The 16,666-nt window shown below is 44.5% G+C and overlaps 1 protein-coding gene across 4 annotated transcripts in view; it reads right to left on the bottom strand.

Moving 5' to 3' along the window:
- RFFL (ring finger and FYVE like domain containing E3 ubiquitin protein ligase) overlaps positions 1-14,024 on the bottom strand; it is a 64,357-nt gene extending 50,333 nt beyond the window's left edge. For 2 of the 4 annotated variants that reach the window (XM_045773695.2, XM_087854615.1), the window contains exon 1: positions 13,849-13,983. The gene's annotated coding sequence lies outside the window, so the exon portion shown is untranslated. Of the gene's footprint in view, positions 1-13,808 lie in introns of all 4 variants that reach the window. The other 2 variants (XM_045773691.2, XM_087854614.1) reach the window with 2 other exon arrangements.
- Between the last annotated feature and the right edge of the window lie 2,642 nt (positions 14,025-16,666).

The raw sequence follows: 16,666 nt of genomic DNA, 5'->3' as shown, positions 1-16,666 counted from the left end.
CAATTTGAACAAGTTGGTAGGGCCATTCTAAGCCAAATTTTCAGTGTATTTAAAGCTACATTCATTGAGGCAAATTTCTAAAGAACTTACCAGAAATGCATACTTTGGGGAGAGCATCATTTGTTCACCACCACTGGCAGCACTGTGCTAGGTGCTACGGGGTAAAGGCACACAGTCTCATGCTCACAGCCCTTGCTTCCCCCACAGTGAGTCTTGGTTGGTCTTCCCTCTCTCAAGGAAACCACAGCCGGGGGATTAAAGAGCAGGTCAACAGAGCACTGAACGCTGCACAGAGGCAGAGCCACACGACGCGCTAACAACACACGATTCAAAAACCTTTGCTCTTCATCAGTCGGGTCAGTTTCGCCAAGTTATTTGATGAACTTACAAACCAGATATGCAACCTAGTAGAAAAGCTGAAATAAAAAATGGTGACAATACCAAACGCTGGCAAGGATGCAGAGAAATGGAATCTTCTACATTGCTGGTGGGACTGTAAGATGGTACGGCCACTCTGGAAAACCGTTTGGCAGTTTCTTTAAAAAATTAAATATATACTCACCACTGGACTCAGCAATTGCACTCCTGGGCACTTAATCCAGAGAAATTAAAACGTGTGTCCATAAAACACCTATGCACAAATGTTCACGACGGCTTTAGATTGCCAAAAACTGGAAACCACCAAAATGCCCTTCAACAGGTGAACGGTTAAAGAAACTGTGGCCCATTCGCACCATGGAATACCACTTAGCAATAAAAAGGAATGGGCTATTGCTACACACAACTTGGATGGAGGGCATCGCGCTGAGTGAAAAATGCCAATCTCAGAAGGTCACATATTGTTATGATCCATTTCCATAACACTTCAGAAATGACAAAATTAGAGAGAGAGAGAAGAGAGTGCTGGTTGCCAAGGATAAGGGATGGCGTGGCTCTGAAAGTACAATTACTCATTCCACTGTCCAGTCCCTACGGGGACCCCAGAAAGACGAAAAGTTTGTAAAGCAAAGCACGTTTCTGATTATGTTGCAGTCCCTACTAGGCCGGGGGAGGGGGGGTTCTTTAAGCACACTCAGGTGCCAGCCCCACCACCTGAAATACATGGCAGGCATTACCCGAGCCCCATCCCTCCCTGCATTTGCATCTGAGCCTCGACTAATGAGGCAAAAAGCAGAAGTAACCCCCGCAGAGTGAACCCTGCTGTATGCAGTTCCAGCACAGCATTCAGCTGAAAGTGTCCTGCCTAAAATCAAAAGCATCAGAACACTGCAGCAATTAGACAAAGAAATTGGGAAGGACGCGGTTACCAGGCAGGGCACCTCACATTTGACAGGCTTCTGACCACAACTAGCTTTGCTGACAAAAGTCTCAGGAGCAGTCTCCAAAATGTGAGGGAGAAGGTAGCAGAAAAAATGTCAGGGACGCTTTTCTTTGGGCCAGGCCTCACCAGGCCTCCGACGAGGGGAAGCAGGACACGGGTCTCAAGCCCAGATAGCAGTTTTACCTTCTATTCTGATCAGGGCTTCTTCCTGAAAGTGGTCTGTCCCCATGTATGCCACCATCACTTACAACAGGAGGCCAGAACATCTACACATCTTTCGTAGAAGGCACTTTATTGAGAAGGCCTACTGACAAACAGGAAGACACTCACCCCAACAAGAAGAAAAAAAAAAAAAACGGAAAAATGAACCGCCACCAATAAATCCTCCTCTAAGCCAATGCTTTAGCTGTTTAGCCAAATGTGCTTTTAAGGGTGACTGGTTTATACATCAAATACAATTATAACGTTAGAATTAGGAATGCACTCGAAAGCAATCCTTCAGTGCTAACAGAACTAAAACTACTAGAATACATAACAAGTATTGCTAATATCATGTGTTTTTTTTGAAGATTTTTTTTATTTATTTGACAGAGAGAGAGACAGCCAGCGAGAGAGGGAACACAAGCAGGGGGAGTGGGAGAGGAAAAAGCAGGCTCCCAGCGGAAGAGCCTGATGTGGGGCTTGATCCCAGAACGCTGGGATCACGCCCTGAGCCAAAGGCAGACGCTTAACGACTGAGCCATCCAGGCGCCCCTGCTAATATCACTTTTAAATCACATTCCACACAAGAAGGCCCGTGTATAAGAAATTTCAAAGCCGGGGCGCCTGGGTGGTGCAGTCTTTAAGCGTCTGCCTTCGGCTCAGGGCGTGATCCCAGCGTTCTGGGATCGAGCCCCACATCAGGCTCCTCTGCTATGAGCCTGCTTCTTCCTCTCCCACTCCCCCTGCTTGTGTTCCCTCTCTCGCTGGCTATCTCTGTCAAATAAATAAATAAAATCTTAAAAAAAAAAAAAAGAAATTTCAAAGCCCACCACTATATGAAATGGAACCTACTTCTGAAGACCTACTCTGAAAAGTCCTCGTCGTAGACAAGCCAGTGGAGTGAGGCCACTGTAGCCTCGCGGTTGAGAGTTTGGCCTTTACAGCCAGAAGGGTTCAAACACTGTGTGGCCTTAGGCCTATCACTTAACTTCTCTGTGCACTGTTTTCATATCTGCGGAACACAGACACTAGTACCTCACCTCATAAAACTGTTGGGAGGATGACATAAGTTCCTGTAGTTAAGTCCCTGCACACGGCCCGCACACGACAACTGCTGGTAGTTCTTACACAGGTAAAACATGGCAAAAAGACGAGTATCACACAGCAGAAGACACGTCAGTCTTAAAAAACTCTCCTGCTTTTCGACACAAGCAAGCCTTCTCCTAACTCCCACCGGAGAATGCATACAATCCCATTCAGAAAAAAGTATCATTTTACACAATGGAATGAGTAAAATAAATCCTGCCGAGCCCGCCTAACGCTTCCCAAGCTCTCGTGGGCAACATATGATTTCAATAGGAAAGGGGGCTGTTTTGTAAAGACAGTTTTATAACATCCTTTACCAAATGAAATGTTCAAAGTGAAAATTCAAGGCTTCACACAGCAGGCACAGGCTTTCAAAAACATCTGTACCCTCGCTCATGCCCCCCATCCTTCTTTCCTAATCAAGGCTGTAACAACCAAAGTCCTCTGTAGGCTGGGCCACAGGCTGACAGCCGCCGTCCTCCTGAAGAGTCACTAACTCGGGAAGGCAGACCCGGGGAGTCAACACTCTTTTAATGGCCCCACCCCCCCATCCCACCTCACTCAGAAAGATGGGAGTTTGCTCTAGAGACACTTAAAAAAGTTTTGACTTGAAGATTCTAGACACAATGCCATTACCCTTCTCCACTTCTAGGCTTCCCAACTATTCAGGGAAAAACCACAGACATTTTGGAATCAGCAACGTAAATTGTTTCCCAAAGTGTCGACAATGCTTGTCCAAAGACCCCAGGAGCGCTGGTAATTTGGACAGCTGTGCTAGAGGCCGCGGAAGCTGCATTTTCTAACTAGTATTGCTTCCGGACAACTGAAACTTTCTCCAGTGCAAAGTCAAGACACAGGGAGCAGTGTTCTTTGCGAACATCCACAGCAGTTTCATTTTTGTTTCACCACCAAAATAACAGCTCCAATAATCTATCCAGTTTGACATTTTATCCAACTAAGCAATTAAACCAGGAGGCAAAGCATGCAGATATTTTCCCCCTGCTCGGTATCAACAGTCATTTTCATATCGCAGCAACACAAACTAAGAATACTTGTTCCGACTACTTATAAAAGGCATCTAAAAAGCAAACACAAACTTTAGTGCCTCAAAAAAAACTGTACGCCCCCAAATTTTATTTGTCCTCTACCATTAAGCAGTGAGTAATAAGTAAAGGCCAAGAAGCTGAAAACTCCTTTTCAGTATTTAGTCAAAAGAGGTCAAGATCCCTCCCGATACAGGCACCAAACGCAAGTTCTATTGACTTATTCTTAAGTATATTAAAGGTAAGCATCCCTCACCTAATCACCAAATAGTAAAAATTGTGGTTGTGATCCAGTCAATCACCAGGGATGGAACTTCTCTCCCCAAGTAGGAATGGGAGTGCTCAGTTGGTTGCTGCATTTACAGGTAGCATAAGGAAGAAAATGATCTCAATGTGCTCAGAACCACCTAGAACAATGCTATTCAAAGGGCCTTACATTCCTCTGTGCCTTAAATCCCTCCTCTGCAAAATAAAGGCAGCCCCCGAATTTCTGAATTTCTGAATTTCTCAACATCATCACCACCATCACTGCGGTTGTTGCCATCAGAATCCCGAATTTCAGTCCCAAACACTCTTGATTCTCTAGGTGTAGGCTAGGAATCGGGAAACTGGATTTTTATAAGTCCTCAGGAGATTCTGGTGCACGCTAAAATTTGAGATCAGCATAGATGATGTTACCAATGCTTTTATGAATAAAAAAAGGTCATAATTTGTGTGTAAATCCCTGATAAAAAATTATCTTAGGTAAAGAATATTTTTAGGTGGCTTAGTCAGTTAGGCATCTGCCTTCGACTCACGTCATGATCCCAGGGTCCCGAGATCCAGTTCCACACGGCTCCTTGCTCAGCAGGGAGCCTGCTTCTCCCTCTGCGTGCCACTCCCCCCACTTCTGCTCTCTCTCTCTGACAAATAAATAAAATCTTTTAAAACAAGAATATTTTTAAATCAGGATATTGAAACTTACAGAAAGCATATTTTAATATGCTTCTATAATATTTGTGATATGTAACAAAAATTTCAACTTTTCCCCATTTAAGTTTACTTATTCAATTATTTTTAAAGATTTATTTTAGAGAGAGAGCATGTGCACGCCAGCGGGGCGAGGGGCAGAAGGAGAGCGAGCATCTCAGACTCCCTGCTCAGTGCAGAGCTGGACAGGGATCTCACCATCCTGAGATCATTACCTGAGCCAAAATCGAGAGTGGGTCGGGGAGCCTGGGTAGTGCAGTTGTTAAGCATCTGCCTTCAGCTCAGGGCGTGATCCCGGCGTTCTGGGATCGAGTCCCACATCCGGCTCCTCTGCTGGGAGCCTGCTTCTTCCTCTCCCATTCCCCTGCTGTGTTCCCTCTCTCGCTGGCTGTCTCTCTGTCACATAAATAAATTTTAAAAATCTTTAAAAAAAAAAATCGAGAGTGGGTCACTCAGCTGACTGAGCCACCCAGGGGCGCCTTTTTTTTTTTTTTTTTTTTTTTAAGTAATCTCTATCCCAATGTAGGGCTCAAACTCACGACCCTAAGATCAGGATATCAAGCCAGTCAGTGGAGTGTGCAGCTCTTGATCTCAGGGTTGTGAGTTTGAGCCCCACGCTGGGCAAAGAACTTAAAGTAGTAACAAGAACAAAAAAAGATGTTTGATTGGGAAGACCAAATATAAATTAAAATACATGTAAATATTTACATTCTATGGCATCAAAAACTGCTTTCTTGACACATGATATTCAGAACTCTTGAGTTTTGTACTAATCCCTCCCAAATAAAACCAGTGGCTTATTTTTATGTTTGGAGAAAGATCGCAGGCTGCTTGTGAGCTTTCCGCAAGTAACAGTGGAGGTGTGGACAGCCTGCATCTCAAATAAAACCCAAAACTGAGATATCATTGCCAATGTATTTTCCTTTTAGTATTAGTTTTGGTCGTACAAGAGACATGCTGATGTGCTGTATGAAAAATTTAATCAAATAAATAAAATGTAGGAATCTGATGAAGATCATCTGGAGATGAAGTGGCAGAATTACTATCATTTTTATGTCCCCCACTAACTGGTCAGCTCACTGCCCCTATTCATCAAGCTTCTAGTCTGCAACTGTGTCAACAGTCCAGAGTTAGGAAACACTGAACTAGACCAGTGGGCAGGGTGTGGATGACTCAGAGTCACCGGGACTGCTGGGTCCAACCAGATGGTGAGGGTAATAAGAAAGGTGGAGTGGCCTCTGTCCCCAACTCTCTGGGAAAATTCTGGCAACCTCTCCCCACCTGTTTCATAGCAAACAGTAGTGAAGGTAAACTTCAGCTTTCACTCGGAATGACTAAGCAAACTCTTCCAACAGTAAATAAAATGACCAAGAATGGTACCTGAGTCTAGTAGTGCCCAAAAGCTAGAAACAAAGGTAGACAGATGTGAGAGAAACTGAAAGACTAAGAATTTTCCACCGTGGACTGGGCCAGTCCTAGCACTTGCAGCTGCTCCCCCGCCACCTCCGGCCCCCTGTACAAAATGTTAGCCCCTAACTCTCCCTCTTCGCCCCTCTGAAAAATCCAAAATGCAACAACGGCTGCTAATTTACAAAAACAATTCCAAAACAATTCCTCTCTCTTCCTAGAACCATCCTTGACTGCAGATTCCTCCAACCAGCTGAAGTTCAGCTGACCCACTCCTGCTTAAAGCAAGCCCTAGAAAACACTCTGTTCTTTTTCCAAACTAGAATGCTCCTTTTGTCCAGCATTTTCAAATAAAGGCTTATGCTCTGGTGAATCTTCTTCCACACCATGTAAAATAACAATTTAGCATGGTCAAGAGGAAGTATTATTAATTCGTTGTGGCCCCACTGACTCAAGACCTAGAGAAAGGTTGGAAGCAGAAAGAGGCTGAGAATTGGTTATTTCTCAAGCAGATGTCTTAATCATTATTAAAGTTTAAAAAAAAAAAAAGTAAGAATTACAGAAAATCCTGGAGAGACAACACACTTTCCTATGTATTTTGGGATCAAATATATTGATTCCTGTGCCATAAGTCTGTATGCATGTGATCTGGACTGAGACTGGAAGGATTTTCCATAGCAAATGAGAAGAATAAAACATGAAGAGGACAAGATGGGAGAGGATGACGCTACATTTACTTAAGCTTTTTTTTTTTTTTTGCAAGTCTTTTAACATAATCCAGCAGTTGCAAATAAACAATGGTGCTGATTACTAACCAATTACATTTAACCACTCAGAGGCCAGCAGAGCCTCCAGTTGGCCTACCTTCCAGTAAGTTTCAGGAAGACTAGGCAGCATTTCTTTAAAGAGGATTGAGGCAGTTAAAATGTCTTCAGGAATCAGACTGGCTCCTGGTAGTTCAAATGGGGGTGAGCTTCCCCTACTTTTAGAACTGGCCTTCTCAACATTTGCTGCAACATGGACGGCACTGGAGGAGATAATGCTAAGTGAAATAAGTCAAGCAGAGAAAGACAATTATCATATGATTTCTCTCATCTACGGAACATAAGAACTAGGAAGATCAGTAGGGGAAGAAAGCGATAAAGAAAGGGGGGGTAATCAGAAGGGGGAATGAAACATGAGAGACTATGGACTCTGAGAAACAAACTGAGGGCTTCAGAGGGGAGGGGAGTGGGGGAATGGGATAGACCGGTGATGGGTAGTAAGGAGGGCACGTATTACATGGAGCACTGGGTGTTATACGCAACTAATGAATCATCGAACTTTACATCAGAAACCAGGGATGTACTGTATGGTGACTAACATAATACAATTAAAAAACATTAAAATAAAATTAATTAATTAATTAAAAAAAAAAAAAGAAGAACTGGCCTGGCAGAAACAAACGGCTGTCCCAGGGGGCCCTGACCACTCCACAACCCAGAGACAATGAAATCGTTTCTTGCTACGAAATTCCAGAAAAGGCCTGAGCACGTTAAACTGGGAGATGGAGGCCTGACCTGCAGCACGGGAGAGGGCCAGCTTTAAAAAGTCAAGTAACACGTGCTCAACAGAATTTTTTTAGAAGTTCAAAAGCAGCACGAGGGGTGGCTGCTGAAAAAGACTGCTGAGGGAGCAAGACGGTTTTGCTTATCTTTTTATAGGCGAGGACAATGGAGAAATTACCAGACCAAGGTCACTTTCCACTTAAAAAAAAAAAAAGTTGGAAGCCTTAACAAAAGATAAAAACCTGCATAAGTCATGACTCCGTGAAATCGGCAGCCTGGTGAGAATCTCCCCAAGAATCCTGCAGGAAATGAAGTGCGGATTAGGGTAATTAAATGTGAAGTCTCCTTGAGAGCAACTTCTTGTTCCTGAAGACCAGAGCCATTTCTGTGAAACGTATCACAGAGAAACTGTGAAGAGGATTTGCCAGGCATCACAGGTTTTCCACGCTCACATCAGGTCTGCAAACGCTATGATCTAAAAAGAACGGGGCAGTGATTTGGGGAGGGAATTACATAATACACCTTATCAGGGAAAAGCACTCTATTCTCCAGTCTTTGCAAAAGTTCACGTGCTCATGTAAGTGTAATTTACTTAGGGGTTTCAAAAATTACACACATTGCCTCAAAAGAGATGGAGGGGAAAAAATATAATCACGGGGTAAAGGCCAAACACTGTCTCTTCTGAATGCTTAAATAGCCAATTATGTGTCTTAATACATTAATTCTATAGAGAGAAAGAAGACTATTACAGGAAAGTTGAATAAGACATCTTAAAAAATGTACCCTGGGGCCTAAGTCCATTCAACTGACAGTAAAATCACCCCCTCAAAAAAGCAGTTTTATGCAACATCTAGTATTTTAATTTCCCAGCTGCCAAGAGAAATATATAAGGAGCAGAAATTAAACTAATTATGTCAGCAGCGCACTGAACAAAACTTTAATTGTATTACACACTAGTTAGACATTTGCTGAACAATACAAAGGCCCTTAAGGGTAGGAACTTCTTTAGAATATAAATGATCCCCAGTGAAATAACAAAAATTAGTCTGTTTGGGCAATAAACAGATTCATGGTTTAGATATAAAATTTCAACCAACATCATAATTCAATATAAAAAATATCTAGTATAAAAAAACAAATCTCTAAAATGGCTTTAAATCATTCTCTGATTTACATATGCTGTATCATTAATAGGTCCTTTAAGCCAGCATTGTACTAATCAGCTTTTTAAACATACTGCCCACAAAAGGGCCTATTCATTTAGCTGGGAGACAGGTGTTAGCAACCAGCAACCTCTTTTAGCCTGGAGTTTCAGGGGCCTGGCCTGCGATAATTGTGGCATGATTGGCAAGTCGAAAGGAAGGGCACTCTGAAAGACAGGAAGAGAGGAGAGAGGGAAAGAGAAACAAGAGACCAAAAGGGAGAAAGGAGGGGCGCCTGGGTGGCACAGCGGTTGGGCGTTTGCCTTCGCTCAGGGCGTGATCCTGGTGTTGTGGGATCGAGCCCCACTTCGGGCTCTTCTGCTAGGAGCCTGCTTCTTCCTCTCCCACTCCCCCTGCTTGTGTTCCCTCTCTCGCTGGCTGTCTCTATCTCTGTCAAATAAATAAATAAAATCTTTAAAAAAAAAAAAAAAAGGGAGAAAGGAAGATGAGGAAAGAAATGGATGTCAGCTGGTACTTCACGGGGCCACCCTTAGAGTCTCCTGGCCTGATGGGAGTGTCCGGGCTACCAGCCGGATAGGCTAGACACACATGGCTGAATTCGGAGGTTATTAATTCATTCTTGGGGACAGTGACTCTGGATATATGCCTACACTCCGCTCATTCTAAAAACATTTTTGAGTGTCCTCGGACTCTCTCATCCCCTATCTTCCAGTTCCTAAATTCAGTCCTCACTCTGATACACTCTGAAAGAGCTGATGGAGTAGATACTCCTGGAAAGAGTTACAGAGAAAGCCAGATTTAGAAAGACATCTTCGGCCTTCGGAATAAAAATCCTAGCAGAAAGTAGGAGAAAGGAACATTCACAGAGTTGCCTGCAATGCACAAAGAGTATATTTTCTCTTTTAATCCACCTACTAATGCCACCAGGTATTTTCATCTTGGGGATGCAGAAAATGAAGCCGACAGAGACTCAGGGAAGGGGTGTGAAGTGGCATGGCCAGGAGGCAGCAGAGCTGGGATTCAAAACCGGCTTTCTCGATTTCAAACTAAACGGTTAGGCTTTTCCCGAGTTTAATTCCCTAACATACTGAGTGCCGGATTCTGTTTTCACTTGGACGGTTCTGTACTTCAGCACTTTTTCTTTCTTCCGTGAACTCAGCAAAGGACCTGTGACGAACTTGTATTGACTATTAAGCCTCCATTATTTTCCATAAGCGCTTCAGCTATGAAGCAGTAAAACATCTGGCAAGTTGGCTTTATTTTTTTCATCCTACGTGCGAAGAATTCCCAGGCACCCCTCCTACCCAACAGGGATCATAACTAGATTCGACTCCTGATTCCAACCTCCAGTTGTTTCCACATTATCATTCATTTGTCCACTCAGGAAATAAAGGAAGCTACTTTCCACATGACTCCTGATAGATAATACAGCAGAGGGGGGGCCTCTCTGTAAAGTAATTTACATAAAAGTTATAAAAGCTCTTTGTTATCTGTCATGACTAGGAAATGGGCTATTCTAGCAAATCAAACATCCTGGATAACATAATGATGCTTTTAAAGGGACAGCCATTTATAAAGAATTTCAAAGCCATGCGGCAGTGGTTCCCAAACCCGGCCGTGTATCAGAATCACTTGGGGAGCTTTTTGAAAACAGAGGCCTGAGTGGTTTTTAAGATGTAGATTCTTGGTCATCACTTCTCCACTCAATCAAATCCCCAGGAGGTGGGGCTGGGAAATCTGTACTTTTAAAGAACCCCTGAGTGACTCAGCTGCGAACTGCAGCTTTCAAGGAACGGCTGGCTTTTGGGAACTCCTTGCAGTAAAGCACACTAAAAAGGCCAAAAGCTGCACTGAATACAATGTGACCTTCTTTTGCTGATTCAGGAAGACTTCAGGAGCTCCCAACAGCTCTGGGGGCATCATCCACTACTGGTCACCAATCACCGCACTGGCATAACCAGAATGGAAAGGTTAAGATTTCGAACTGGTACAAAGCTGGAAAAACCAGCTTTGGTTTTTCTATCAGATTCAAAGCGCTGCTTTTCCCCCAGAGGAAACATAAGATTTTATGCTTGCTTTGAAAAAGGAAAATGTTTAAAATCATGCAGTAGGATTCTCTCAGCCAACTCTGGTTACAATTCAGAATGTTAACAGGCCCAAATGCATCAAAAGTGTGGAACACTCAAAGGGCAGAAGAGAAAGCAAAGAAACTTTATGACCATCCTAATTAAGAGAAAGGAAGATAACGGGTTTAAACTAAGAATGGCATTATAGGATTAGATAAAACCACTGTCCTGACCACGGCAACTGATAAATCCTGGAAAGTGGGAGAGCTGAGGCCTAGGATTCCTTCCTGCCTGGGATGGGTTTCACGTGAGACGCAACAGAACATCCTAATAAAAATCCTATTTAAAACTGTTAATATTATAGGGGCGCCTGGGTAGCACAGTCGTTAAAGCGTCTGCCTTCGGCTCAGGGCGTGATCCCGGCGTTCCGGGATCGAGTCCCACATCGGGCTCCTCTGCTGGGAGCCTGCTTCTTCCTCTCTCACTCGCCTGCTGTGTTCCCTCTCTCGCTGGCTGTCTCTCTGTCACATAAATAAATAAAATCTTTAAAAAATAAATAAATAAATAAAACTGTTAATATTATAAAGTCACAATACAAAAAAATGACCAAACCATTTCCCTACTGAAGGAAGGAGAGTTCACATGTTTGTAATATAAAAAGATTGCCCTTGTGTGTCAACTATACTCCAATTAAAAAAAAAAAACAGGCCAAAAAAAGGTAACCAAAAAATAGATTGTCCTTACAATTGCCAAAACCTTTCTTACCGAAACACAAGCAACCATTACCAGTAACCGGTAACCAAACAAAAATAATAACCAGTAATCATTACCAAACAATAATAACGATGAAGCAGCTAGTCCCGTGGTCCCTTGAGACTTCACCAACAGCAATTTAAACCACGTATGCTCATTAACCTCTAAGTTATGACTTAGTTCTGTATTGCAGGGGTGATGAGGTTCCAACGTGCGGAGGTTAAAACTCTCATCCCAAAACATAAACACTATGGCCAGTACAAGTCTGATATAAAAGTCTCTAATCTACAATTAAAACAATGGCAGTATTGAAGGTTCTATTGTAAGAATAAAAAATCAAGGTGGAATCAGTCCCCCTAACACTCCTTAAGGTTTCTGTAGGTGTTTCCAGGAAGTCCTAGGCACAATACTCGTACAGATGGGTGTGGCTATATTAAACATCACAGTGAACGTGTCATTAGGGAAGAAATTGTGCCTTTTGTTGTTGTTGTTGCTGTTTTGTCTTTTTAAATGCTGGTAATTGAAAATGCTTTTGCCACTGCTATCTTAAGAGGCCTTAAAGATGCATTCCTGTTAGATGGTGCTAAGCAGTTATGTCAACCAGCTTGACCATGAGAAAGATTAAAAACAAATTAATTTCTAATCGGAGAACAGCTCTTTTTCTGTGCATATTATTTTAGCAGTTGGTTAAATTAAGTCAATTTGGAGGATTTAAAGCCCTTGATCCCAATGTAAACAGGCAGAATAACAGCTGTCTACCTGATCAATTTGAAAGTTTTTAGTGGTCTGATCTTTGTAACAAGATATAGACATTAAAGTGTGTGCGTGTACTAGAGTACATGGAAACTTTCTTCAAGCACAATCAAGTTATTACATAGCCCTGCCACTTCAATCTGCAATTGTTGCACACAATTTCCAAACGTAAATGACACCTCTAAATAAACCGTGGTTTATGAATTGTACTCTGAAGTCCAGAATTATTAAGAAATATGCCATAATGTTTTACAAATATCTGCCATCATCTATTTTCTTGAATGTGAAAGAGAATGCAATCAGGAAAAAAGGATAAAGAAGTTGTCAAACCTGAAATCCCCTGACCAGAAAGGAACACTGCAGCTCCCAACCCTGGAACTCTGCATAAGAACACAGCAAAGCACTGTGTCCCCTGCCTATTCCCATTCCTAGAAAAATGGCTCAATAAATGGACACCTTTGGCCATATTTCAGTAATTTGAACTGTCACTGGGAAAATCACAAGGCTCCCCAGACAGCTATAGCAACAAGAGTGACAGGAAGTCTTCTCTGCCCTCCAAACCACCTGTAAAAGGGATGAATAAGGAACCTGCTGCTTTCTTAGACAGCCACATGCACCTGTGGATGATTATTCATTAGGTCACTGTGGCCTTTAGCCAAGGTGCAAAGTGACAGTTGTGGGTAAAGCCCTATTTCCAAGCTAACAATAATTCTTCCCTGAGGTAGACTGGGAGGAGCTTGATACAATCTTCCTTGATTACCCAAGCAGTTTTCTCCCACTAGAACAAATGACAGACCAACAAAAAGGAGAAAATAAGGCTGTTGTTGGTATCTTCTGCCAGCTCGAAATCGAGCTCTGAGCAGACAGATGCCTGCCATGCTCTGACTCCCCTGGTCTAGACCGACTTCCCTATGCCTGGGCAAATGTCTCAGGGGCAGCCCGCTGCACAGAGGCCCCATTTCCCTTCTCCGTCTTGACCATTGGCGACCTCACACATCACCTCAAATGAACGGAGGGCAAAATCCCTAGAGGGGAGAGTGGGCGGAGGGGTGGGGGGATCACATTCCCAAACTTCTCCAAGCTCCGAACTCCAGACTCCTCCTTCCAAGAAGCCTCAAGGGCTCCTCCACTAGGAAGCAGGAACAAACTAGTTCCTTTATAGGGGGCACCAGGCCGCCGCGTACCTGACTCAGTTTCCTCTGCCGCAAAGAGGCATCTTGCCCCCACAAGCCAACTGAACCTGCCGGTCTGGAAGGCTTTTGGAGATATCTGAAGATAGCCGTCTGCGGGTACTGCCCCCACAGGTGAAATGCTTTCTTTGAAGGGACTTTTAATGGGACAGGTGCGAGCTGCCCCGGCTGCGGAGACTTCCAGAGAGGCAGGGAGAGTCCCAGGCCGCGCCCCGCAAAGAGGAGGCGCCTCCAAACAGCCCGGCGAGACCCGAGGCCGAGCAGCACTCCCACCCCGACCTCCCCCAGGACCCCACCCACGCCGGGCACCTCGCGTATCCCAGCGCCGCTGCCGCCGCCTCTTCCTCACCTGCCGCGGCCGCCCGCCCGCCCGGCGATCCGCACCTGGGAGGGGAGGGGCCGGATCCGGGCCGCGGACGCCTCAGGCAGGGGGGCTCCGGGCTCCGCCGCGGCGGCGTCTCCGGGGCTGAGGGGCACCGGGGGGCGGTCGCGACATCCTCACGGGCGGCCCCAGGAAGTTGACCCCCCCACCCATCGCCAGTCGCCCGGCCCGGCCGCTCCCGCCCCTCGCGCGGCTCCGCCCCCGGCGCGGCCCCGCCCCTCTCGGGAGCGCGCCTCCGCTCCCGCGGTGCCCGAGCCACCATAGAGAGCGGCGAGGCGCGCGGCGGGCTAGAGCGTGGTCTCCGCGCGCGCCCCCTGGCGGAGCTGAGCCCGCCGGAGGCGGGGCCGGCCGAGCCTGAATGTGAGCCCGGTTCCCGGGTGTCAGGGCATCCGCTGTCCCTCGTTGCCTCGGTCACCGGACTTTGCGCGAGAAGCTGGAGCCCAGGTCCGAGGCTCAGCTAGGTGGTGGTCCAGCTTGGTGATCTTGAGCAAGTCCCTTTAACATCCCTGAACTCGTTTCGTTGTAAGAGTTGGCGAGTTGCCTCACTTTCTTAATCTCATTGTTCCTCCCAACAATGCTATAAGCAGGTGAGGGTTCCCCGGATTACAATGGAGGGAACCCAGGCCCATCAGGGTTCACTAGCTTATTCAAGGTCCCGTAGCCGGAAGGTATTAGAAGCCAGATGTGTAAGACATCAACACCCATGCTAGTCCCGCTCACTCCGTGGCACGTCGCTCATCTAGCGTTTCCCGGTCTAAATCCCCAGGGTTAGCTAGTTTTACCTTAGCAGGGTGAGGAAACTGCTCAGAGGAAGGCCGTGGTAGGAAGAAAAGGACTGTGGTCAGGAGCCTACCCTGGACATTCACCAGCTATGTACCTTTCAGCGGGTACTTAGCGCCTCTGAACTCCAGCTCGCTCATCCCTGAAACAATCGGTATGGTTAGGAGGCTGGGTGGTATGAGGATTAAATGAGCTAATGCATGTGGAAGTGCTTAGTAAACTGTAGAGCACCAGGGTTGCATGGGGGATCATTAGCCAGGGTGGACGAAGAAAATACCTAGTCATGGAAATAATATACATTCTAATCATTATTTTGACCATGTCGAGTGACACTTAATTTTCTTCTGCTTTTAGGTTCCTATCGAAACCTCCCACAGTTGTTCTGAGCAATTTGTATCTTAAAATAAGGACTATCATGAGAAAAAATGATGTAAAAATACTATCAATATACATGTGGCCTGTCACTCCACAAGTGTTTCTAATCGTCACAACCCAGCAAAGTGAGTACTATTATTCCCATGTTATTAACAAAGATCTGAAGATTAAGTAATTTACCCAAAGCCACACAGTTTGAAAGAGGCCAAGCTGAAATTTGAAACCAGGTCTTTCCACCCCCAGTAACTCAAGGAAAGACTTGCCTTCTAGAGGCCTCCTGCCCCTCATCTTTTCCTACCTGGCTATTTTGGTAACTTTCCTTGATGGAATTCTGTCTTCTCTGATTCTCTGCAGGGCTTTATTCCCCCCATGAAAGCATTTATTGTCTCCTGTTTTCCCCTCTCTGGTTCCTTTCCTCTTGAGATGTCAGGACATTGTTCATCCTCTCATTTCTGAAATGGATTTGTGACCTGTGATTAAGGCACACATTCTCCGCCTGATCTCTCCTTCTCTTGGTGTTAATTATAGTCATAGAAAGTTAATAGGTCCAGAACAAGGAGGGGGTGAGACCAGAGATATTTTTGCAAGCTCAGTTTACAAGCCGAGTGCTCAGTTCCAAAGGGAAGCGCGCTCAATCCACTGGTTGGACCCAATGACTGGAGTCTAGATTCATGACATCCTCTGGAGGTCATTTTTTTTTCCTGGGTCCTCTGGTCCATATGACGGCTCAATCATGGGAATGCTGCTAGATGATGTGAATATCACTGAAGCAAGGAGGTCTCAGAGCTGCATTTACCCACACTCCTCCTTTCTCCACCTTTAACATTATCACCATCGCTATTTTTCATCTTTATCGTGCCCTCCTGCAGAGGCACTCAATAATGTGCCCATTGTGCAAGTAATCTAAAATCCTTTTCGGCAAGCAATAGTATTTAGTAGTAATAAAACACTAATTTGTCTACCAAGTGACATATTTATAGGAGCTGTTTACTTTGACATATTTTTATTATTTCTACTCATTTGCTAAGTACTTTCCAATACATATTTATGAAGCACATGCCTTTCCCCAAACAGTACTGAAAAAATAAATCATATTATTTCTTTTATTAGTAGCAGCATGGCTTGTAAGTGCTAGTGCCCTGATTTTTGTTACTTCTGGCACGAGCTGAAAGAATTAATGGTGATTGAGCACCTACTATGTGCCAGAGTTTCTGTGAAAGGCACTTTACATAAATTATCTGTTAAGTTCCCCTGAGACATATAATTTTACCAATAAGGAAAATATAATTCCCCTGCAACATAGATTTTACTAATGAGACAGAGACATTACCTGTCCAAGTAATTTGGCCAGAAGGCATTTTGAACCCAGATCTTTTCCTTAACCCAAACCCCAAATCATCATTCCATTTCACCAGCCCCTCTTAACTTCTCTGGACCTAATTAATTACGTAAAATATAAAGAATTCCTTTCTGAAAGAGGCTGTGTAGATTACCCCAGAATGGAACAGAGATGAACAGACACGAGATGCTTATCCCAATTTTTCTGTAAGCGGTAACTCTCTAAGGGAGTTATTCCCTAAGAAATCAGTGGTAAGGTATTTTCCAAAGAGACTGGCCAATACAAGAGTTC

Source organism: Ursus americanus, chromosome 23 (assembly GCF_024610735.1).
Source record: "Ursus americanus isolate L20-20 chromosome 23, mUrsAme1.1.p, whole genome shotgun sequence".
Classification (NCBI taxonomy): Eukaryota; Metazoa; Chordata; class Mammalia; order Carnivora; family Ursidae; genus Ursus; species Ursus americanus.
This window is presented reverse-complemented; position numbering and strand designations above follow the sequence as displayed.